Source organism: Mustela putorius, unplaced genomic scaffold (assembly GCF_011764305.1).
Source record: "Mustela putorius furo isolate JIRA1106 unplaced genomic scaffold, ASM1176430v1.1 tig00003836_pilon_pilon_pilon, whole genome shotgun sequence".
In the NCBI taxonomy this organism is placed as follows: Eukaryota; Metazoa; Chordata; class Mammalia; order Carnivora; family Mustelidae; genus Mustela; species Mustela putorius.
In genome coordinates, this window is record NW_025421989.1 from 28,528,313 (window position 1) to 28,555,206 (window position 26,894).

Here is a 26,894-nt window from a genome sequence, read left to right on the forward strand (position 1 = left end):
GAAAGTTGTGTTGCACATTATTTCTTTTAAAATGTGTGACCTTCATGTTGGCATTAGGAAGAACAGGTCCTCCCTGAGAATTGATGGCGATTTGGGGATGCACTTGAGGTTTAAAGTTTGTACTCTACTCATGAAGAGTCAAAGATAAGATATTTAATTTTATAGTTATACAGGACCTCATTTTAGTGGTCACAAACTTACATGGCAATTGAGTTACTTACAAAAAAAGTCATACATCTTGTGATGTTTAATTTTATGTGTCACTGTACCAAGATATGGGATGCCCAGGTAGCTGGAAAAACATTATTTTTGGATGTGTCTATAAGAGTGTAACTAGAAGAAAAGAGCATCTGAATCACTAGATGGAGGAAAGAGGAAACTCTCTTCACCAATGTTAGCATGCATCTAACTCTTGGCAAACTTAGTAGAACAAAAAGATGGAGGAAGGGTGAATTCTCTTTCTCTTCTTGAGTTTATCCTCTCCTGCCCTTAGATATGGGAACTCCAGCTTCTTGGGGCCCTCAGATTCTGGCTTTTACTCCATTAGCCCCTCAGTTCTCAGTCCCTTGACCTGTCTGGGATCTATCCCCTTTGTTTCCTGGCTTGCAGGTCTTTGGACTCACTTGTACTGAATTATACCATCAGTTTTCCTGGTTTTTCAGCTTTCAAATGTCACATTGTGAGACTTCTCAAACTCTGTAACTGCATGAGCCAATTCCTGTAAAAAATCTCCTCTTACTGGGGCGCCTGGGTGGCTCAGTGGGTTAAAGCCTCCGCCTTTGGCTCAGGTCATGATCCCAGGGTCCTGGGATCGAGCCCCCATCGGACTCTCTGCTCAGCAGGGAGCCTGCTTCCTCCTCTCTCTGACTGCCACTCTGCATACTTGTAATCTCTGTCTGTCAAATAAATAAATAAAATTAAAAAAAACTCCTCTTATATGTACCCATCTATATATCCTACTGGTTCTGTTTCTCTGGAGAGCTCTACTACATAACTTCCAGATTTTTTTTTTTTAAACAACAAACACATACACACAAATTTAAAAAATCATCATATAGAAAATCATATTGTTTGCTTAATTTAATATTATTTATCCTCATCATTAAATAACCCCTGATAAGTATTTATAATCCTATATAAAAATGTGGAAAAAGACACTTGACTGTATTTGTACAGGAAGAATGTTAAATTTTCACCAGTAACAGATGATCTCTTTTAAAATCTACATTCTTGGGATGCCTGAATGGCTCAGTCAGTTAAGCGTCTGCCTCTGGCTCAGGTTATGATCTCAGGGTCCTGGGACTGAGCCCCACATTGAGCTCCCCGCTCAGTGGGTACTCTGCTTCTCCCTCTGCCCCTGCTGACCCCCCTACTTGTGCTCTTTTTCTGTCTCTCAGACAAATAAATAAAATCTTTAAAAAAAATAAAATCACACTCTCAGTCACTTTGAAATGAGGATGTGACAAAAAGAAAATCAACCTAAAACTAATAATACTGACCATCAAGAGAAGGTCCATATCCTATTAAGAAACCATACTTATACCCAGTCTAGTATTTACATGTCAACTACATACTAGGAATAATCATTTAACTAGAAGTTTGGTCAGGACCAAGAGTAGCAAATGGAACTTTTTCTATATGTGTATCAAGACAAATTTGGTCTTGATGACAATCACTTAATAATGAACACACATACCCCTACACTGATTAAACAGAACCAGAAAGTCACAGAAAGGCAGCCTGTGCAGAAAGGGAAGTGTGAGAAATCATTATGGCATTAAAAACTTCATTCATTTAATAAAGGGTCAAAAAAGAGGTTTATTATTTCAGAGGTGAACCAAACAACTGCCAGTGAATGATCTTTAAACTACTGGGAAGTGTGGAGGTGTTTACAGTTAAACTGAAGGGGAAAAAAATTATGTTTAGCAACAACTTCTGATCCATGAAACAGGACAAATGTGTTGGGCAAAAGAAAAACTGGAAGGATTTTAAGTGAACTCCCCCATTTAAGTGCCAAAATTCTGATGCAATCTTGCATTTCACAACAGATGTCAGCAGTGAGGAAATAAAAATTTCACCTTCTCCCAGAGTCCTCTCATCTGGGAAACTGATACATCCAGAAAGTACTAAGAGCATTTTTCCAACTCTATTTGGATCATCATTCTTATTAGTTTTGTTAGTTTAATCACAATTTATTCACAGAGAAAACCAGAAAATGCCATCATTAATTAGCAATGGCTCCTGACTAATGTTTTATGATAATTTGCAAACCAAATCTGAATATACCTAATAACATCTGCCTTTTAATAAGAAACTATCCACTTAGGGGCACCTAGGTGGCTCAGTGGCTTAAAGCTTCTGCCTTCAGCTCAGGTCATGATCTCAAGGTCCTGGGATCGAGCCCCGAATCAGGCTCTCTGCTCTGCAGGGAGCCTGCTTCCCTCTCTCTCTCTGCCTGCCTTTCTGCCTACTTGTGCTCTCTGTCTCTCTAATAAATAAATAAAATCTTTAAAAAAAAAAGAAACTATCCATTTAAAAAAAGCTTTTATTCCTCTTCTACTGTTTACTTTTCTATAAATAGTAAACAGAAAATTCCATTAAAAATTATTTTTCATTATTGTATTTGAATATTTGAGAATATATTCCCAGTATTCTTTTTTTTTAAAGATTTTATTTATTTATTTGACAGACAGAGATCACAAGTAGGCAGAGGCAGGCAGAGAGAGGAGGAAGCAGACTCCCTGCTGAGCAGAGAGCCCAATTCAGGGCTCAATCCCAGGATCCCTGGGATCATGACCTGAGCCAAAAGTGGAGGCTTTAATCCACTGAGCCACCCAGGTGTGTGCCCCCCGCCCCCAGTATTCTTGACATATTTGTGCATCTTATATCAGCAGTACTGGTAACAATTAAGTATATATTTGTTTTATTTTCTACCACATGGATTTGGTTGTCTGCAACTTAAACTATTTATATTTTTTCCCCCACAATGTATTTCTTTCCTTTTTGTTACAGCTTAGACACTTTTAAAATAGATTTGATAACCCATGAGCTGAGGAAGGGACAGAGGGAGAAGCAGACTCCCCACTGAGCAGGGAGCCGGATGTGGAGCTCCTGGGATCATGACCTGAGCTGAAGGCAAGTGCTTAACAAACTGAGTCACCCAGGTACCCCCTACATAATGGAATAACCCAGCCATAAAAAATAATGAAATCTTGCCATTTGCAAATGATGTGGATGAGCTACAGTGTATTATGCTACATGAAGCAATCAGTCAGAGAAAGATACATACCACATCATTTCACTCATAAGTGGAATTTAAGACATGAAACAAATTAACAAAGGGAAAAAAAGAGAGAGAGGCAAAAGAAGAAATAGACTCTTAAATCTAGAGAATAAACTGATGGTTACCAGAGGAAAGATGGGGGGAGATGGGTGAAACAGGTGATAGGGATGAAGGAGGGCACTTGTGATGAGCACCAGGTGATGTATGGAAGTGGTGAACCACTATATTGTACACCTGAAACTAATATTACACTGTATGTTAACTCACTACAATTTAAATGAAATCTTTAAAAAAAAACACTGGCATCAAAAAAATTTTTTGAAAGACCCTTTTATGTTCATTTAAAAACAGGGAATGCAAAATATGTCATATATTTGACACTATATTCAAAGAAACTTCTTGGAGTGATACTTGATCATGAGCAGACATTTACCAACTACCAAAAAAAAAAAAATCATATAACATCAGTCAAAAGTCATCAGTCAAGTCATTAAAATCACCTCATATTGTTACAAACCTAAATAAATACCAGAAGAATTCTGAATAAATATCACTACTATACTGAAAAAAACAAAAGAGAAATAATTGTTATATCATTTGAGTTAAATGAACATATCAAATTTCTAAACAAATGGAGAAACCACTTTTTATCTGAGAAAAACAATGTTAAAGATTACCTTTCACATTTTCGGGAAAAGTATTCCAGAAACACTTGTTATTGTTGGTGACAATCAAAGAGTTTAATATTAGTCAAATGTGATTACACCTTCTTAAAACTAACTACATAACAAACACCACTGGATTCTCTTAAAAACAAAAATGGAGATAACACTAACAGGGAGACTAAGGAAAGGAGATATATGTCTGGTTTTGATGCTCCAGTAACTTCGAAGCTTTAAGCAAGTCACTTAACACCTCTGACCTCCCAGTTTTTTCATCTGTAAACAGATTGGATCTTTCAAGTGACTTCCAACTCAAAAATTCTCTATGTCTGTGGCCTACCCTGAAGAATTCTTCAATTGAATAAAATGTTCACTTATTTAATTTTTTTTTAGATTTTATTTATTTATTTGACAGACAGAGATCACAAGTAGGCAGAAAGGCAGGCAGGGAGAGAGAGGAAAAAGCAGGCTCCCTGCTGAGCAGAGAGCCCGATGTGGGGCTCGATCCCAGGACCCTAGGATCATGACCTGAGCCGAAGGCAGAGGCTTTAACCCATTGAGTCACCCAGGTGCCCCCACTTCTTTAATTTTATGCAATGCTACACTGAAAACAGATTGATAAAATACCCTATCACCTATTAGTGATTTTTATTAACTGAACTATCATAAAAATGGCTGGACTTTTAACTAGTCCATACACATCTGCCTTCCTAGTAAAGTTTTTTAGTGGCACAGAACTCTGTGAAATCGTAGAGGTAGACATTTAAACCTCTATTACTCTATTCCCTATTCAGTCAATCTATGCCTAGGACTTCTGATTCAGAAGACTTCAAAGATTGCATCCTCGGAGACATGTCATCACAGACTAATCCTCTCCTGTCCTGTACTCCTCATGCCTTTAGGACTTGTATCTGAGGCTTAAAATTATCCTATGGCTCCCTGTGTTGAATGGATATTAGGTAAAGACTGATTTCTGGGTGATTATATGTACCAAAGGAAAAAAAACTTCAAATTTTAAGTAGGATTCTATTTTTTGACTTTTACTACTGACAGTTTAATCATAGGTTTGAGCCAGATTTTAGATTTCATAGACACTTAAGTTTATTGATAGTCTCACAGGCTCAGTTATACTTCATAATATTTATATCCATAATCAAGGGAAAGTATTTTACATATTTATATACAAAATATAAATGATCTCATATGTCCCCAATTGTCTAATTATTTCCATCTGCATATACAACATACATTATGTGGATACAGCAATATATTTCTTTCCATATATTTCTGGTCTGGTTTAAAATATGAACAAACAGGTACAACTGAAGACATAACACTGAGTAGTCAATGTAATATAGTATAATAGATATTTAAAAATTAGTTTTCAACAGCCACACAAATAGAAGAAAATATGCTTGAGTTTGAAGGTAACACTCTTTAAGCCTCAAGCAGAACTGTATTTCTCTAAAATATTCTTTTCCTAGCAAAGTATGGCTTCTAACTTATGTGATTAATCAAAATCCTTCAAAACCAATTTCATTCTGTGCTAGATGAGAAGAGGTATAACATGTATATTTGAGATAAATCATAAACTACACATTAACTCTGATTTAAAATAGAAGCTGAATTTTCCACTGAGAATGTGTGTCTGTCACATCTCTGAAGGAAAAGATATTCACATTTTAATTTTCAGGTTTCAGAGATCAATGTTTACTAGATCTTTGTTTTTTGTTTCATCTGAATATGTGCCTTGAGAAAGACATTTGAGAAAAGGATGAAGTATACCTTACACAAAGTTATTTCCTCCAGATCTTAATTATTAAATGGTAAACACAATGTTTTACTTTTTAATAAGAAATACAGTATTTTGATCTTGAGATTATACATACCACTACTCATTTTTCCTATTACTTCTTATATATGAGTTTCTTCCACATTAATGAAAAGCTACATTAGATGTCTTTAGCCCCTTTATAAATATATAAATGAGTTACACATTCCTAGTCATAATTTTATATGTGCAAAATTTCTGAGATTTTAAATGTAACTTACTTTCAGTTTTCCTGTTTTCAAAAAATAGCTCCTGTTTTAGTGTGATTAATGGGTTTCTGGAGGCCAAGGGGAGAAAAGTTATCTATCAGGAAGGAACAGTCCCTGCAGGAAGGAGGGTGCTGTCTGCATTTAATGTAAATAACCACTTCCAGTCCCTTTAATTAAAAAAACAAACAAAACAAAACAAAACAAAACAAACAAAGAAAGAAAACAGAAAAATCTGCACTCCTAACAAAAAATAAAACTTTCTTCTCCATATGATATTTGATTGCACAAAACCATTTTGTGTGTAGAGATGGTCCTTCCACCAATTATTTTTAGCATCATGCTATTTTCATTTAGAAAGGTCAGAGGAGTTCTTTGCTCAAACCAATGTGATTTTTCTAATAAGCTCACCATGCTAAGTGATCCAACAGAATTGCTCTGTATGTTAATAAGGAAAGTAAATGGCATTACTTGACAGAACTATTCCTTTAATGGTGGTTCATTCCAAGAGATTAATTTCTCAGTACTTGCCTAGTCCCATATATACACTATTAAATATCAACTATGGCATCCTTCTTATTAGATTCTATAGTCTGCTCTTTTGTATTAATATTTGGAAACAAAATGTATCACTCCATCTGCTAGTAATCATGATGATGAAATTATGTGATACCATCCCAGAAGCCAATCCAATGTATCAGAATGCCATCCCTTTTTCCTATAGGATGTTCATTCTAATATTCTATTGTGCATAGTCATTATTCTTCCAAGCCTCTTGCCCTCTTTTGTTTAGTTAGTGGCCAATTCATTATCTGAGGAATGCATTTTGTTTTGTTTTGTTTTCTGGTGGGTACTGAGGATGAGTAAAACTGAATCACCCTATCACTAAAGATTGCCATAGCCTCAATGACCTCTTCCCTCTAGCTGCATTTATAGAGACTCCCAGCAGAACAAAGGATCAAACTACGGTATCTACAGATATAGCCAGAATGCCTTCCAGACAGGGGATCATTCACGCAGCAACTCTTCTTATTACCAGGTTCCAAGAGTCTGAGGAAAATGTTCCATTGTTTCCTACGGTTATTAGACTATTGGCTCCTAATGACATTATGGATATACAACTCACTATTGCTTCAGCACAGTGTTTTATGCATGATGTTTTAAGAACTGTATAAAATACAACATTAGAATTCTAAAGTGAAAAATAATGGCATTATGGCTCATTACATCCTACATTGTGGTAGTCTGAACTGTGAGTAACTATACTGTCAACTTACTCTAAGACATCTGCTATAACGTTTTACACAATGTCTTTTATTCCATAGATATAGCCACATCAAAGTGTTCCAGTTTGGAACCATATTGTAAATGTTTAAATCTGTGATCACACAGTCACCTGAGAACTACCTGCACCAAAAAATTGATCAACACCACCACCCAAAGTTCTACTGGTAGTAACAGTTTTGATCAAACACAAAACAACATACTGAGCATTACAATATCATTTTCCAACATTATTAATATCTTCCTCATTTTTTTTTAAATTTTATTTATTTATTTGAGAGAGAGGAGGTGAGAGAGAGCATGAGCAAGGAGAAGGTCAGAGGGAGAAGCAGACTCCCCGTGAAGCTGTGAGCCCGATGCAGACCTCGATCCCGGGACTCCAGGATCATGACCTGAGCCGAAAGCAGTCGTCCAACCAACTGAGCTACCCAGGCATCCCTTCCTCATTTGTTTAGAGAGAGAATTTCAAAGATTTCCCAAAGATATTGGGAGAAGATGCTATAAAATTTTATGGAAAAATATTTTTTTTCTGGTGAAATGACTCACAAATGAATGACAGCATGTGGCCCCAGAGATACCTCTCTCCATGTTAGCCTGGGGTGTCCTTAAAGTCCTTGTATGAGTATATCATATGATATTCCAAGGCTGTTTGCTGCCATCACCACCAGCATTATTCCTTCACTCCCATCGAAGCTTTGCTCATAACCAAAGATCACCTGCCATTGATGACTTGTTCAGAATTTAATTCTAATATGTAGTATGTATTCAATTAAGACTCATGCTGGGGCAGGACTCTCTTGACTTCTGTGACTGCTTATTAAATAGCCAAGATGTTGTATAAGGAACAAGTGACAAATTAACAAACACGTATGAGGCTTTGAATATCAGCCAGAATAATAACAGGTTGAATTAATTATCATATTAAATATATGCAGAAAGGCAAAATAAAATACCTGCTATTATATGGACAAATCTTATTTAAATATATTATCATATGGTTTTGTTTATTTGTGGAGCATAAGGAATAACACAGATGTCATTGGGAGATGGAGAGGAGAAGTGAGTTTGGGGAAATCAGAGGGGGAGATGAACCATGAGAGACTGTGGACTCTGAGAAACTAAACAGGGTTTTGGAGGGGAGGAGGGTGGGGGGTTGGGTGATCCCAGTGGTAGGTATTATGGAGGGCACGTACTGCATGGATCACTGAGTGTGGTACAGAAACAATGAATTCTGGAACACTTTTTTATTCAAAAATTATACATGTTTGAAGACAAGCAGTTTTAAAGGAATTATTGTACACTCATGGGCATAGGCTACTGTACTGTACATGTTTTAATACTGGCTTAAAACAACATGTTTTGTGCTGGTAAATATTTTTTAAGTAGACTTTTTTCTACAGTTGTTTTAGGCTCACAGAAAGATTGAGAAGAATATAGAGAGATTTCCCATGTATCCCTTGCCCCACACAGCACAGCCTACCCCACTATCAAGATCCCACACTGGAGTTGTACATTTGTTAGAGGGGATGAACCTATAATGATAAAGGATCACCCACAGTCTGTAGTTCACATTAGGTTTAATTTCTGGTGTTGTACATTCTACGGATTTTGAGAAGAGTATAATGATGCATACCCACCATTACAGTATCATAGAGTAGCTTCACTGCTCTAAAATTCTTCTGTGCTCCACATAGTCCTCCCTCCCTCCAAACCCTGGCAACCACTTATCATTTTATTGTTTCTACAGTTTTGTTTTTTTCAGAATGACATATGGTTGGACTCAGAAAGTATGTAGCCTCTTCAGACTGGCTTCTTACACTTAGTAATATGCATTTAGGTTTCCTCCATATCTTATTGTGGCTTAACAGCTCAATTCTTTTTAGTGATGAATAGAGTCCCATTGTCTGGATGGACTCAGTTTATTTATCTATCAACCTACTGAAGGATGACTTGTTTGCTTAAACCTTTGGCAATTATGAATATGGCTGCTATAAAAATTTGTGGGCAGGTTTTTCTCTGGACATGTTTTCAACTCATTCAGGTAAATATCATGGTGTGAAATTACTGGCTTATATGGTAAGAATTTTTTTTATACAAGTACCTTTTTTTTATTAAGAAGCCACTTTTCCAAAGTGGCTGTACTTTGTGTGCCCAGCAGGAAACAATGAGAATTCCTGTTGTTCCACATCCTGCCAGTACTGGATGTTAGTATTCTGGGTTTGGCCATACTCCTATGAAGGAGTGTATTGGGCAAATACTTTTTAAAACAATAATAATTTTTGCTTTCCTAACATGCTGTTTTCTAGTTCTTCAAGAAACAGTGAAACAGTCCCGAAATCCTAAGACTGAACAGGAATGCGTCTTCACATTCTTCTATCTAGTTAATTTTCAATAACCTGACAATGGCATTGTCCTACCGAAAAGCCTTCAAACTATGTCTTTTCTTAACACCATCAAAGAATTAAAAGCAGGAAATTGACTAGAGAAAAATAATGAATCTTGAATCAGGTAGGTAGTTCGTTAAGACATCATTACTGTGGGAAAATGCAAAATATTATATCAATATTTTCATAAATTATATTTATATCAATATTTTCATAAATTATATTTATGTCAGTATTATTAGAAAATTTATCAAATGACTTACTGAATTAAGAAAATGTTTTGTATTATCATAATAAAGCCTGTCAAAAATGAAACAGGATTGCTTTAGTGTAACATATTCTTAGAGAATCTATTCTGTTTTTCTGTGCTGATCACTTTATATACGTATTATTAAAAAAATACTTAGTGCCCATCTTTTGCTGATGATAGCCTTCAAGGCATTGCAGTACACAAGTTGTCTTTGCCTGCAAGACCCCTCAATGTTCATTCCTTCAATGAATACTTGTGGGCTTAATTGTCAGTTATCACATTAAGTGACACTAATATAATAGAAAATTACAACAATAACAAACCATACACTTACAAGGCCACTACTAGCCCTCTACAGCCCGTATTCTAGAGGGTCATGTAGATACAGAAAAACAGCACAGAGGAGAATCATTTAATCTAGGTTTATCTGTACTAACTCAAATTCCTGCAAAATTATCAAACACTTTTAAATTTGGATACTAGTTTCTTGGCTAGAGAGATAGAAACAAAACAGAAAACTTTATGTTAATTTTAGTTTGTCAGAACAATACACGTATGTTGCCTCATAAAACATAAGGAAATCTCTTATTAACATATTACTAGTATAGGGTTACCTAGGTGGTTCAGTTGTTTAAGTGTCTGACTCTTGATTTCAGCTCAGGCCATGATCTCAGGGTCATGAGATGGAGCCCTGCGTCTGGCTCCTTGCTCAGCAGGGAGTCTGAGATTCTCTTTCACCCTCTCCCTCTGTGTCTCCTCTCAATGCATGTGCTCTCTCAAATAAAGAAATAAATCTTTAAAAAAAATTATTAGCATTATGTCTTTGGAGTCTAATTTTGACTTTGTGAAGTTAATGAATACCAGTTGATTAAACAGGAAATGTTGAAACCTCTATAATTGAGATGACATGACAATTTCATGCCTTGATACATATCACCTGTTTAAAATACAGAGCACTGATCGAGAAAACATAAAAAGAGAAAAAAGAGAAAAAAATTCACACAGTAACACAGCAGGGCTTAGACATAAACTTGGCACTGCTGTGGATCAGACACTACAGCTGCAGTCCTGAAAGGTTCTCTTCCCCAGACTGACAGTGTCCCTGCATTTAGGCTCCTTCACTAAGAGTCCACATATGAGAGAAGAACCAGAGTTAAGATCACTGCTTGAAGTCACAGGTTAAAGTAAAGGTCTATCCAGTAATCATTCTTGAAAGAAGAAATTACTGGAAAATTTTGCTGCCTGCCTCCTGAGGCTCTATCTTTATAGAAAACTATTAAAGTAGAGATATGGGAAGAGAGAGAGAGAGAGACATACCGTGATGGCAGAAAAAAACCCAGTAATCATTCTTGAAAGAAGAAATTACTGGAAAATTTTGCTGCCTGCCTCCTGAGGCTCTATCTTTATAGAAAACTATTAAAGTAGAGATATGGGAAGAGAGAGAGAGAGAGACATACCGTGATGGCAGAAAAAAACCCAAAGAAACTGACTTGAGCACTGAGCCCTCAATAACTTTAATTATCACCGCAAAAACAGACACCCCAACATGCTGGTCCATTATCTATATCTAGACTGCTATTTCACTGCACAGATGAGGACAGCAATAAATAGGAATAAAGGGAGGAATAAAGAAAGGAAAAGAAATAACAAAAATAATGACAAAATTGTATTAACCTGAAAGGATCCAGAAACCTGTGATCAAATACAAGCCTAAAAAAGATAGAAATTCACCACTAACACCAAAACCAGGAGCACAATGATGGAGCCCTGGATTCAGTCGAGATGAAATTGTTCTCACAGAAGTGTCTGAGAAATTAAAAGGATATGTTGAGAATTTTCAGTAATAAAATTAAAAGAGAAAATCCAATAAAAAAGAATTTGGAGTTATAAAATAAAAGCAGGGAGAAAATGCATAGCATAATTTGTTACCTATGAGAAAGAAACTGACTATAAATATTGGAAATGGCAAATGTAGTAAAAGAGTCAATTAAAAAATTAAACATGATAGAATATCTAGCTTGCACAAAAGATAAAGTTAGTGAGCTAGAAGGATAATAATGAAGAACTCATAGGCAACAGAACTCGGGGAAGCAAATCAATTAAAAAGAGAGAATTTGAAAGATGTGAAAAAGAGCCACTAATATCCAAAAGTAAGAGTTCTTAAAGAAGGGACTGTGTGGAATTGCAGAAAAACAAAATTTAAAAATAGTACCTGATAATTTTACAGAACTGAAGATAGACAAGAGCACTCAGTTCTAAGTGCACTATGAATTAATTCCAAGCAGGAAAAAGATAAATTTACACCCAGATACATTGTAGAAAAACTGCAGAACATCATGATAAAGGAACACATCTGAAGACTTATATTAGGAAAAAGCAGGTTTTATCTAAGGAAATGATTATCACACTGCAAAAGATCTAATCAGCTGTGACTTTGTGGCTGAAAATAAGAATAGAAAATAATATGTTCAAAAGAGTATGAGAAAAAAATGCGCTGACTACAATTTGAACCACAACTATTATCAGAGTATTTTCAGACAAAAACTAAGAAAGATTATTACCTCCATATATTCTCTGAAAGAATTCCTGAAAGCTATATTTCAGCAAGATGGAAAGTGAATCCAGAGCTTTAAACAGTTTTTATTAATGTTAAGAGCAAGCAATGGAATCAGGCAAAATTATAATAATAAAAAAAAAACTTAAAATGCCACTTCTCTCAAATTAATATAATCCATATAAATATTCAAACGCTTTTTTAAAATGGGGGCTTTTATCAATTTTGCCTCTAATTCATATACACTCAAGTGACTAAGGTTATCTTAGAAAATTGTGAAGAACAAAGTAGGGTGCTCTGTCTTACCACATGTCAAGGCTAATTACACATCTACATTAATAGAGATGTATGGTGTTGACAAAGGAATTGTCAAATGAAGCAAATAACAGAAAAGAATGTTGAGGAATACATATGTATATATTAATCCTGATATACTGTAGAGGTAGTACTATATATATGTAAGTAGGGAAAAGACAGATTTTAAAAATTATGTTAGGACAATTGCTTCTTCAGTAAAAAAAAAATCTATGGATAAAAACATCACTAAGAGTGACGTGCAGATTTATTAAGATATGTAAAAGTAGAGTAAAACTTGACTATTTTAACAGAATACATAAAAGGAAATAACTAGAGCCATAACTCAATCAAAACATTGGCAGAGGACAAAAACAGGTAATTAAAGAAGAGCAAATACAAAGGCCAATGAATGTAAAATATCTAGTATCATTAAAAAAAGGGAATTAACATGAGATTCAATTTCACACTCATCAAATTAAGAAAATTAACCATGTCTCTCACAAAACAAACTGAGGGTTTGTGGGGGGAGGGGATTTGGGAGAAGGGGGTGGGATTATGGACATTGGGGAGGGTATGTGCTTTGGTGAGTGCTGTGAAGTGTGTAAACCTGGCGATTCACACACCTGTACCCCTGGGGATAAAAATATATGTTTATAAAAAATAAAAAATTAATTTAAAAAAAGAGAAAATTAACCATGTCAATGGCTAGTTGATAAAGATGCAAAACAAAGGGGATGACTACACCACGTTGTAAACATAAACTGCTATAACAATTCTTTTTTTTAATTGTGTTGTATTAGTCACCATACAGTGCATCATTAGTTTTTGATATAGTGTTTTGTGATTCATTGTTTGCATATAACACCCAGTGCTCCGTGCAATCCTTAATAACCATCATATGAGCGCATATGGTAAAAGTTCTCATATTCTCAATCATTTTATTTGTGAGACTTATTTCATCATAGTCAACATAACATAAATAAAATAGCTCCCTTTATGTTTTTAAGATTGTATTTATTTGAGAGAAAAAGGGAGAGCACGAGCAGGAGGAGTAACAGCGGAAGAGGGAGAATCAAGCTCCCCGCGGAGCAGGGAGCCCAATGCAGGGCTGATCCCGAGACCCCGGGGGATCATGACCTGAGCCTAAAGTGGACACTGAACCGACTGAACCCCCCAGGTGCCCCAAAATAGCTCTCTTTAAATAAGAAAACAGGTGGCCATGACCTATCCTTAAGAACTAATTCAAGTGTTTACTATGTCCTTTTGAGAATTCTTTATTCATTCCTAATAAAGAATCCTGTTTTTTTTAGTATACACTTGTTTTCTTTGTTAAAGGCAACACTGGAGTCTTGTCTTTCAATTATAATGCCTTATCAACATGCATTGTTTCAGATTCAAAAGTGACCTTACTCTAGTTAGAAAATAATTTTTTTCATTCTATAGAAAACTGCTTTGTTTTATTATTTGAGCATATATTTAGAGCTAACTGATTTTGAGTTATGAAATCTTGTTTTCTGTGGATTTATTATTTTCCTTTGTTGCTAGTTAGATTTTAATTTATATATAGTCTTTACCCCTTTAAGTGAATGGTTAGACTTCAAGGCACCATTCATAACACTATTATTATATAATACTAATGAGACATCTTTATAAAAAGACGAATAAAAAAATGAACATAGTCCCACATTCACATGGTCCCAGGGGTCGGACTGCCAGTCTCCTCAGAGACTGCAGAAGCCAGAATCCTGCCGGGACAGGTGTTTACAAACAGGAGTTTGAATTGAAAGGAAGGCAGCCGAAACTGTAACCAGAGGAGATATTATGCTTCCAGAAAAATCTCAAGGAAAAGTATGGTAAGCAACACTAGTAGCTGTTGGATCAGGCTCTAGAGGAAAGGGTGGAGAACTTCCACCTGTTGGTGTGAAATTTGGAGATCAAGTTCTCCCAGAATACGGAGGCAAGAAAGTAGTTCTACGTGACAAGGATTGTTTCTTATTTAGAGATGGTGACATTTCTGGAAAGTATGCAGAGTGAAATAAATCATCGAAATGGCATCAAGTGAAGCTGTCCATTACAGTGAAGCTCTGAAATCTTCCATTATGTAAATAATTTGCATGTCTTTCTTTTATTATAAACTGAATGACATCTAGTGCCTCTAAAATTTAGTTTCAGTGTACTGATATAAACATTACCAAATAAAAATGCACAAACAAAAAAAAGAGATGAATATGAAACCAAGTGATAGAATATCAGCACAATTATAATAGCAACATAACCTTATGAGAAGTTGTTTACAAAGTTAAATTTAATTTATGCCCCCAAAGTACTAAGAATGATATCAATATGTACTTCTGAGAAACAGGGATTTCTAAGAAAATGAAACTGATGTGTAAAGTACTTACAATTCAAAACTACACTGAAGTCCTAATTTTCTTTTAACAACTTGCACCAACATGTGAGAACAAAAGTCTGTATACAAATAATCTTGTGCTTAAAATCTTCTCTCAAGCCTAATCTATCAAGTGAAAAAATATGTTAAAAATCCATTCTATGGACTTTCACACTGGTGCCTTGCCTGTAAAAGGTCAAAGAATAACAATATTTAGCACAATTTTTGAAGGAACCATTAACATATTACAGATTTTGGCACACGTGTGTGTGTGTGTGTGTGTGTGTGTGTGTGTGTGTATGTGTATAACTGTTGAATCTTATTCTGCTAGAACAAATTGCCTAATATACAGGTTTTTTTCCTGGAAGAAATACACCATTCATTCCATGGATAAGGTCCCACACCTGCTAGATAAGTCTAAAAAGAAGAACCAAATATCAAAAGTTTGGCAGTGAGTGAGACTTGCATCTTTTAAGAGGCCAAATGATAAATATGATGGTAGAAGCACAGTCACCTCAGGAATGCATGTCATGAGTTAGGAAGGATGGGATTTTAAGACCTTCGAGGTAAATAATATTTCATCAGAAAATTCATCCAGTTTGTTGTTATTTCCTTACTTATGTATTTTTTAAAATTTTTACTACCTATGATAAAGTTGTATCTTAGAATTTTGACCAGGGCATAATTGTGACCACACATAACATTAAGGAGCAAGACAAAGTCCTAGTTTCTCTAGGGATAGAGTGTTCAACAATGAAACAGTAAAATACACTTAAGAACAAAGTAAAAAATCAATGGAATCAGAGTTGAAGTTGAGGGGTTTACTCTCTTTTTCCTATGTACACTACTTCCCTTCACTGTGACTCTTGAACATATGCATTTTTGTAAAGATCAAAAAAATTCCTTTATGTATATTAATTCAAAACAGCTGAAAACTAATCAATATTCAAACAAGTTAGCAATAAAAGAAAGAAGGAGCAAGCAGTATTATCTTTATGCTCATGGGTTGTGAGAACAAGGCTGCACCGTGGCAGGATAGGTTTGGTATTCCAGCATGGAAAAGTAATGACAAATTCTTTGAAAATAATTTCATAATGCATTCAATTAAAACTTAAGCCTACAGAATGGACAAACAGGAGCTTGTGGCCACAGAGGTCTAGAAATGTGAGAAGGGCAACCATGGAATACAGAAAAGTTATGTAGAAAATAGGAAGGAAATGATGGCTTGGTGAAAACAACAAGTGTGACAACCTGGATAGTGTACCCAGTTCAGACTGTCTACTCATTTGATGTATCATTGACTTCTGAGGCTAAGGAAGCCTCTAGGCTAGGTCTAGAGATTCTCTATGTTCCCTAGAGAATCGATCGTAGACTGGGGAAGTCTATTTATATGCCTACTGTTTTTCTGATTTTTGCCTAGATCCTTACTGTCACAGGTACAGAAGATGAATTCAATCCACCCTGTGGCTCATACTTGGAACCAGAAAGGTTTCTAAGCATGCTCAGAAGACACCATTACAAAAAAAAAAAATTATAATACTTATTAGAGGCTGGCAAAAGACTACTTTTTATTCTTTGCCACAACAGAAAATAAAACTAACATATATTGTTCCATAGGCCCCTTGTGAACTTATCCACATAAAGCTGCTGAGAATTTGAGTTAATAATTCTTACTTCTCTATTTTGCATTTTAGTTGAAATCCCAGTGCACTTTAGCAAAAGAGGATCAAGTAAGTTATTGTTGATTTAAAAACGAATTCCACATCAACAAAGCTACATCAAATTCTAATATCTCATTCGAAGACTCAGTTTTACCAAATGTAAATTCATGACATGAAATAACTTAATATACCAATATGGGTTCAAAAAACCACCTAAATCTCTCAATTTTTATATCATGCATTCTAGGTTATTTAATGAAAACTCTTTCAAGTCCTAAGATTCCATTCGAATGGAATTCCTAGTTAAAGCTCCTGAACTTATTATAAGCTTAATCAGCAACATAGCTTTTAGTTAACATAAAATATACAACATGATATTGACAGATCTTTTCAGTAGTAAATATTAGCGCTTTATGAACCAAATTAGTCACTTTTTTTCCAGACATAAATACCCTTGACATTGAGTTTAATACTAAAGTGTCTGACTATTCTTGAGAAACGTCAAAATATCAAGAAATATCAAAGTTCTACTATATCTAGAATACGGCTATTTTATTGAGATACATACATAAGTCACTTAGTCTAGTGAGGGATCCAAAATGACCCCTCCAGCCTTCTCTTTCTCATAGCAGCCTAGATCTGCCCTTATCTTTGTATGGTCAGTGATCCCCTGATTTAAAGGAAACTTCCCTCCTTTGAGACAAATAAAACACCATTCATCTCTCTGCTATCTTTCCAACCTCTGCTTACTCTAAGGACAGTTGATAATGTTGCCAATACAAAGATACACAAGTAAAGTGTTTTACATAAAAGATGATTCTTGGACCAGCAAAGTTTGGGGTTATTAAAAGTACAGTGTTTTGTTTCTTGAAATGATCCAAGCCCATTATGTTCTTTAGAGAAAACTTAAACAGGAAAACAGAAACCTATAAAACTATCTCATTGAGTATAATATTCAATATCTGATTAAGTAAGAGTCAGAAGTTTAACAAAGGTGAAGGGCAGTTAACGTGAAATAAGACAGAGTCAACAAACACCAAATGAATGCAGACTTGAGGAGAAAAACAATGTCTTGGGGATATATTCTCATTCAGTGACAGGAGAGAGAGGTACTAGTTCAGCGAGGGGGCCAAACATAATTCAGCATGAGCTGAACAAAGAACATTAGGAAGCATTTTTAGTTCTATAACATAAGCATGTAGGACCAGACTGTTACTTGAGCATTTCTACTTGAAAGGAAACAGCTCAACAAGTAAGGAATAATAAGAAACAAATTGTAAAGCACAGACAAAAAGTATGGTATGCAGAAAATATATATGCCAGACACATATTACAGAGCAACTATTACCATTATTTATCTGTCACAGTGTTCCTTTTTTTTTTTTTAGTGAAATATAGTCTATGCACAATACTGCATTAGTTTCAGGCATACAACATAGTAGTTCAACAGCTCTATATTTTATGCTCTGCTCTTCTCAAGTGTAGCTCCTGTCTGTCACCATTCAACACTATTACAATACTATTGACTGTATTTCCTATGCTGTGCCTTTTGTTCCCACAATTTACTCATTCCATAATTAGAAGCCTGTATCTCCCATTCTCTTTCAAACTTTTTGCTCACCCCCACCCCTCCCCTCTAACAACATTCAATTTGTTCTCTGTATTTATGGGTCTGGTTCTGCTTTTTGTTTGTTCATTCATTTGTTTTACATGTTAGATTCCATATATAAGTGAAATCATATGGTATTTGTCTTTCTCTGATTTTTTTCATTTAGCACAATATCCCTTAGATCCATCCATGTGGTCGCAAATGGCATTCCTTTTTTATGGCTGAGCTGTCAGAGCTTTGAATTCAGGTGAGTTTATGGTTGAAATTTATGTGGGGGTGATACAGTGTGTGTGTATTTGTGTGGGGGTGTTTTGTGACAGACTTTAATACCTCTATAAATGACTTGACTTTATACAATCATTAAGGATCTGATAGGAGTCTGTAATTGTTCGGTTATACTTTACTGAATTTTATGAGGGGAATTATATGGTTTAGTGGTATTTGCAAATTTGTAGATTTGCAAAGGTCTCAGGACATATATCTTGGGGATGCTGAGAGTTTGTTTTATATACATGCATAAATGATCTGGCTCCACATGATTTTCTTTACTATAGCTTTATAATCATCCACCAAAATGGAGAGTAGCTACAGGTGATGGAAGGAGGCTATGCTTTCCTATCCTGCCCTGTACAACACTATACTTGTTTTATGTCTCTGGTGCGATAATGCTTATGTTTCTCTTTTGCTTTTTTATTCCTATTTTCTGGTTCTCATTGTTTCAGATATCATTAGCAGGTATTCAAAAAAAAAAAAAAGATTTTTGCTCAAGGGTTGAAAATATCAAGAAAAAGTAAATGGTCTTTTTTTTTTTTTTAGAGCCCAAACTGGCTTTTGAGCAACACAGTGGTAGATCTGAGTAAATTAAGGTTCAGAGTTTATCTTCCAGCAAGAGAACAGGAAACAACATTGAGAAAAAATGACAACCCCACACCACTCTAGCCACTAGCACAGCAGAGGAGAATCACCAAGTCTGAGGACAGGAAGTGCACAGCGTATCCATATTCTCTGTCCAACCTGGTATGAATTACCCCAGTGTGTCCTTCTGCTTCTTTAATACTTTGAGGCAATTATAATCAACTTCCTCCCAAAGAAGGGAAAGCACAGGGACTCCCAGACAATGGTGAGGCTTAAAAGACAAAGTCTCATCTTAGGTACCTGGGAATAAAGTGAATAGCAGCAAAAGGCCCACCATTATGCTTGTTCTCACCTAGAAAAATTGTAACAAATACCAAGAGTATTTAATCATATGGTCAATAGCTGGTCTTCATAAAAAGAGAGCAAATACAAGCAAAAATAAGGGAATGATATATAAACAACAGTAATTCCAATGGGAATAGCTGAATAAATTATTAGCTTGAACAGAAATAATAAATATAATAACCACTGCATTCTTTTACTGTATAAGTTATAGATACCACAAAAAATACATGAATAGAATGTTGGCTTTACTTATTGTTTAAAAATAACCTCAAATTTTTAATATCTTGGCTTAAAAAAACAAGGACTTTTTCCACCCAAACTAAGATTGATTTATAACTTTAATATTCCAAGTATCTTAAAAAGGTGTGACTTATAACAATATTTTAATGTTAATCCTCTTTTCTTAAAGATCTAAAAAAGAGGAGCACCTGGGCAGCTCTGATGGTTGGGTGACCCGCTCTTGGTTTTGGTTTGGGTCATGATCTCAGGGTCCTGGGATTGAGTCCTATATAGGGTTCCCCATTCAATAGGGAGTCTGCTTGAGGATTCAATTTCCACCTCTCCTTCTGCGCCTTCCCCCATTTGCACTCTCTCTCAAATAATTGAATAATTTTTTTTTAAATCTGAAAAAGAAACTATAACAATTACTGACAGTGAACATTCATTGAATATGAAGTAAATGTATAATATTGTACTGAATGCATTACCAATATTAAGTTATAATTCTAATATTTTCATAGTGTAAGAATTAATACATATTTTTTCTTTTTCTTTTTTTATTTTTTTCAAGATTTTATTTATTGATTTGACAGAGAGAGAGAGAGAGACCACAAGTGGGCAAAGAGGCAGGCAGAGAGAGAGTGGGGGAAGCAGGCGCCCTGCCTAGCAGAGAGCCCAATGCAGGGCTTGATCCCAGGACCCTGAGATCATGACCTGGGCCGAAGGCAGAGGCTCAACCCACTGAGCCACCCAGGACTTCTCTAAAAAATTAATCTCATTTTATTGCTATTAGTACTGCTTATTATTTAATATTTTACACACAAATAACTATTGACGGTCTAAGGAATTAATGATTCCTATTTTAACCTAAAACTGAAAAAAAGGGACTCCTGGAATACTGAATATTTGTCAGTACTACATTCTGTGAGCAATTACCTATTTATTTATTTCTCTGTCTCTCTCCCATGTCTTTCTCATAAGGTTGAAGTAAGTCATCAACTTACTGAGTCAAGGTAAAATATTTTTCAAGAGTCAAGGCTGAAACTACGCATACTATGGGGGAGATGACTGCAATTTTTGCCCTATATTAGGATCCCTGCTTAGGACAATGGCATTAAAATCAGAACCAACGCAAGCAAACTATAATTAGAGGTGGAGCCACATATGATCTATGTGTCTCCACAGTGGTCTCGGGAAGAACAGAGACCATGATGGGTCAAATCATGCTTGTGAGAAAAGACAAAAGGAAGAAGAGCAACTATATGAGGTGAGAAAAATATAATGGAAACAATTAGAAGTGATCTTTATGACACCAGTTGGGGGTTTACCACAGATGCTTTTACCAAATTAGTTAGTGCTAAAGCAAAATACAGTGATGAAGATTACTCAGATTTATCCTAATTGGCAATGTGGGATAGTAATTAAGGTTGCTTGAATTTTAAAGGGGTTAGACTCTAAGTGAGTATAAAAGTCGACATTCCTACAAAAGGGGAACATTGGACTTTAGGAATGAAAAACAAGCAAGGAAAGAAATGGAGACAAGTTTTGGATACTGGCAGGTTTTTTGTTTTGTTTTGTTTTGTTTTAGATTGTTAAATTTTAATGTATTCAAGATAGAGAGCAAGAGAGTATGAGCCAGGGAGGGGGGCAGAGGAAGAGAGGGAAGCAGGCTCCCCAAAGACCAGGGAGTCTGACATGGAGCTTGGACCTGAGCTGAAGGCAGATGCTTCACCAACCAAGCCACCCAGGTGCTTCTGGATACTGGTAGTTTTAGGGTCTTTCAGTATGCCTTTGGAAAATTGAGAAATCCAGAAATAATTAAAAACCCATGGATTTTAATCAGCATCAGGGTAAAAATTGTCTTGTTCACTAGTGTACTCCTGACACAAAGGTATCTCACTCTCTCTAAATACTGCTTGAATGACTGACTGACTGCACATTCTAAACTGCAGTACTGGTATCTCCCATCTTTAAGCATTACCCAGAGATGGTAATAAATAATAAAGGTAATGGGTTGCAATCATACCCTCAATCCAGACCTAACCCACAACAGAGCTCTGAACAGCAATGAAACATCCACCAGTGACCATGTTTTGACAGGTTTTTAAACTTGTCTAAATTAAAGTTCCAAAAGGATACTTCTAACTTCGGTTAGGATCTCAGAATAATGCATTTTATAAATAGCAAGAGAATTTTTTTTAAAAGAAGCACTTATCATGCAAGAAAAAGGACAACACTGCTTCAAGAATAATGATCAGTCAGTGGCACCTTCTTAATGAGAAGATTTATATCCCATTGTTTCCAGTTTAAATGTCAGTGTGCACACATATAAACATTTGGAAAAACAGGTTTCAATAGTTCTTGCTATGTAAAGGTCATATAGACCTTGCAAATATTGCTACATCTCCAACTAATCTTATCCATTTCTTGAGGTCAAATATGAAATCCACAACCCAGAATTTTCAACTTCTGATAGCGGATCCAACAAATTTCACATTCCTCTATTTTTAAGAGCTCATATGAAGCCATATGCAATTAGCATATGTTCTACTGTGGTATGCTCTGTCAACACCAGTTCTATGATCAACGACACACCCTAACTGTTGAATCATCAAAATGCTACAGCAGTAATTTACAACTTCAGTTATGCGTAATGTGAAGTAATATGAATGCCTGCCCTCTGTAAATATGAGAGGCAGTGTGTTTAGCTCCACATTTTATTTTGCTTTCAGGATTACACTACTCACTAACTCCAACAAAAGCAATATAATAAGAAACACTGCCTCACAATACCACAGCTCTGTCCATCAGTTGCAAAAATTCCCCATCTAACACTAGTGCCAGAAGAAGAATCTTATTATGCTAATTCAGTGATTGTATATGGATTCACATATTCAAGTATATGTAAAAGAATACAAAACAAACACAAATTAGATAAGCAGTGAGATTACTGAAGTTTTTTTTCAAAGATGTTAAAGAATGTGTTCGAAATCATCCAACATAATTGCATCATTATAGAAAGCAAGGCAGAATGTATATGATTAGCTCAAGGTCACACAGATAGACAGTACATTCTAGAGAATTCTGTTAACCTTTGACTAAATATTTTTACCATTATACTTCATTTTTATCCTGGCATTAATTACCACCAATTCAGCACTAACTGTAACTTGAAAGCTTTAAAAGGACTTCATTGAAAATACTTTGAAAGCCTGTCTTTCTGGAGTGGTAAGAGATGAGGTGGGATCCAAGGTGGCCTGAGGGATCAGGGAGTCTGAGCTAGATTAGATGCATGGGAAACATATGCTAAAGACTTACGAGCAAAAGGAAAGATGAGAAAAATATATTTTTAGCAAGGTTAATTTGTTATTAATTTACAGGATAAGGTGGAGAAAACCTTGCCATCACTTGGGTCAAAATTAGAGCACTGAATGAATGAATGCAATAGCTAAGATAAGCCTCTGTGATTTGAGGTTTCCAAAATAAATGACCTGCAATAATTACACAAACACTGAAATTTACCTTTAAAATAATTTTTTAGTACTAGTAATCAAAATGTGGGGCTCACTTAGCACAAACGGTTTCAAACTCCACTAATGTAATCTGCCATAACTGAGGAGCTCATAACTGGGGCTCCAGACTGGCATATGTTATATCAGTGCATCTGTCAACTCCAGGATGATTAGAGAGCTTTGGAATTTTGTTCAAACTTACAAGGATTCTAAGACTGTTGCCTTAATAACAAAGAAGCCAGCATTCTGAGATATGGGCAGCATGCTGGCCTCTTCCCACTGGCAATGAATTCGTTAAGTAAAACCAAGTGCCTACTTTTATATAGCCTTGACTCACCACAGGTCTGTGCTCTCCTACATAATGGAATTAGAGCAGAGTCTTTTGTTTGTTTTTATTTTCAAAGCAAGAAGCAGTCTCCAATCCTATCCTGAATATAAAATTGATACTAAAGGGAGCTGTTTTAAGTCATACGGTTTGACTGAATCAATATATGGGACAGCCTAGTAAATGCTATTCTTATATGCATTCAATAAATAGGCATTTCTTTTATTATTCATTGAAGTGTAATTAATATATAATATTATATTAGTTTCGGGTATACCACATAGTAACTAGACACTTTTATGCATTGCAAAATTGTTACCATAATAAGTCTGGTTACTCTCTGTCATCTTACAAGGTTGTTATATGTTTATTGCCTATATTATTGACTATATTCCCTGTGTTGTACATTATATCCCCATGATGTATGCATTTTAGAGCTGGAAGTTTGTGTTTCTTTTTTTAAGTTTTGGGGTTTTATTTGTTTGGTTGGTTGCTATGGTTTGTTTTGTTTTAAGTAGGCTCCATTCCCAGCATGGAGCCCAATGTGGGGTTTGAACTCACAACCCTGAGATCAAGACCTGGGCTGAGAAAAAAGTAGGACGCTTAACTGACTGAGCCACCCAGGCGTCCCTGGAAGTTTGTATTTCTTAGATTCCTTCACCCATTGCCATGCTCCCATCCACACTAATCCCTCTTTCACTCTGGCAATCACTCTGGCAATCTGTTCTCTACATCTGTGAGTAGGAGATCTGTTCTATTTTGTTTATGTTTGATTTGCTCTGTAAATTCCACATATAACTGAAATCATGCAGTGTTTGTCTGTCTTTGAATTATTTCACTTAGTATAATACCCTTAAGGCCTATTTATCTTCATTGCCACAAGTGGCAAAATTTCATTCTTTTTTATAGTTAAGTAATATTCCATTGTGTACACACACACTACATCTTCTTTATGCAAACATTAATTGATGGACAATTAATGTTTTTCCTTATCTTGGCTATTGTTAATAATGCTACAATAGGGGGGAGGAGTCAAGATGGCGGAGAAGTAGCAGGCTGAGACTACTTCAGCTAGCAGGAGATCAGCTAGATAGCTTATTTAAAAATTGCAAACACCTACAAATCCAACCGCAGATTGAAGAGAAGCAAAACAGCAATTCTAGAAACAGAAAATCAACCACTTTCTGAAAGGTAGGACTGGCGGAGAACTGAATCCAAGGCGACGGGAAGATAGACCCTGGGGGGAGGGTCCAGCTCCCGGCAAGCGGCGGAGCAACGGAGCACAAAATCAGGACTTTTAAAAGTCTGTTCCGCTGAGGGACATCACTCCAGAGGCTGAACCAGAGTGAAGCCCAAGCGGGGTCAGCGTGGACTCAGGTCCCACAGGGTCACAGAAGGATCAGGAGTGCCTGAGTGTCGCAGAGCTTGCGGGTATTGGAACAGGAAAGCCGGCTACAGAGACAGAGCCGACAGTAAGATCACAGCTCAGGGTTACCTTGAACCGGTCGCAGGCTGGGGAGCTCGGAGCGCGGTGCGAGGTCAGGCAAATGGGAGTTACTGGGAGCTGTTCTCTGAGGGCCCACTGAGGAGTGGGGCTCCGGGCTCTTGGCTCCTCCGGGCCGGAGACCAGGAGGCTGCCATTTGTATTCCCATCCTCCAGAACTCTACGGAAAGCGCGCAGGGAACAAAAGCTCCCGAAAGCGAACCCAAGCGCATTACTCAGCCCGACCCCTGGTAAGGGCAGTGGATTCTGCCTGGGGCAAAGGCACTTAAGAATCACTACACCAGGCCCCTACCCCAGAAGATCAACAAGAAATCCAGCCAGTACCAAGTTCACCTACCAAGAAGTGCAGCAGAATTCCAGAGGAGAAAGCAAAGTACGGAACTCATAGCTTTCTCCCCATGATTCTTTAGTCTTGCAGTTAATTTATTTTTTTTTCTTTTTCAATTTTTTTTCTCTTCTTCTGCTAAATTTTTTTAAACTTTTACCCTTTTCTTTTTCAATAGTTTTAACTCGATTATCTAATATATATTTTTTTTCTTTTTTATACTTTTTCATTATTCGTTTTCTTTTTTTAATTGTTTCTTTTATTTTTCTTTCTGAACCTCCTTTTATCCCCTTTCTTCCCCTCATGATTTGGGATCTCTTCTGATTTGGTTAAAGCATATTTTCCTGGGGTTGTTGCCACCCTTTTAGTATTTTACTTGCTCCTTCATATACTCTCATCTGGACAAAATGACAAGGCGGAAAAATTCACCCCAAAAAAAAGAACAAGAGGCAGTAACGAAGGCTAGGGACCTAATCAATACAGACATTGGTAACATGTCAGCTCTAGAGTTCAGAATGACGATTCTCAAGGTTCTAGCCGGGCTCGAAAAAGGCATGGAAGATATTAGAGAAACCCTCTCAGGAGATATAAAAGCCCTTTCTGGAGAAATAAAAGAACTAAAATCTAACCAAGTTGAAATAAAAAAAGCTATTAATGAGGTGCAATAAAAAATGGAGGCTCTCACTGCTAGGATAAATGAGGCAGAAAAAAGAATTAGCGATATAGAAGACCAAATGACAGAGAATAAAGAAGCTGAGTAAAAAAGGGACAAAGAGCTACTGGACCACAAGGAAAGAATTCTAGATATATGTGACACCATAAGACAAAACAATATTAGAATAATTGGGATTTCAGAAGAAGAAGAAAGAGAGAGGGGAGCAGAAGGTATACTGGAGAGAATTATTGGGGAGAATTTCCCTAATATGGCAAAGGGAACAAGCATCAAAATTCAGGAGGTTCAGAGAACGCCCCTCAAAATCAATAAGAAGAGGTCCACACCCTGTCACCTAATTGTAAAATTTACAAGTCTTAGTGACAAATAGAAAATCCTGAAAGCAGCCCGGGAAAAGAAGTCTGTAACATACAATGGTAAAAATATTAGATTGGCAGCAGACTTATCCACATAGGCCTGGCAAGCCAGAAAGAGCTAGCATGATATATTCAGAGCACTAAATGAGAAAAAAATGCAGCCAAGAATACTATATCCAGCTAGGCTATCATTGAAAATAGGAGAGATTAAAAGCTTCCAGGACAAAAAAATCCGGAAAGAATTTTCAAACACCAAACCAGCTCTACAGGAAATATTGAAAGGGGTCCTCTAAGCAAAGAGAGAGCCTACAAGTGGTAGATCAGAAAGGAACAGAGACCATATACAGTAACAGTCACCTTACAGGCAATA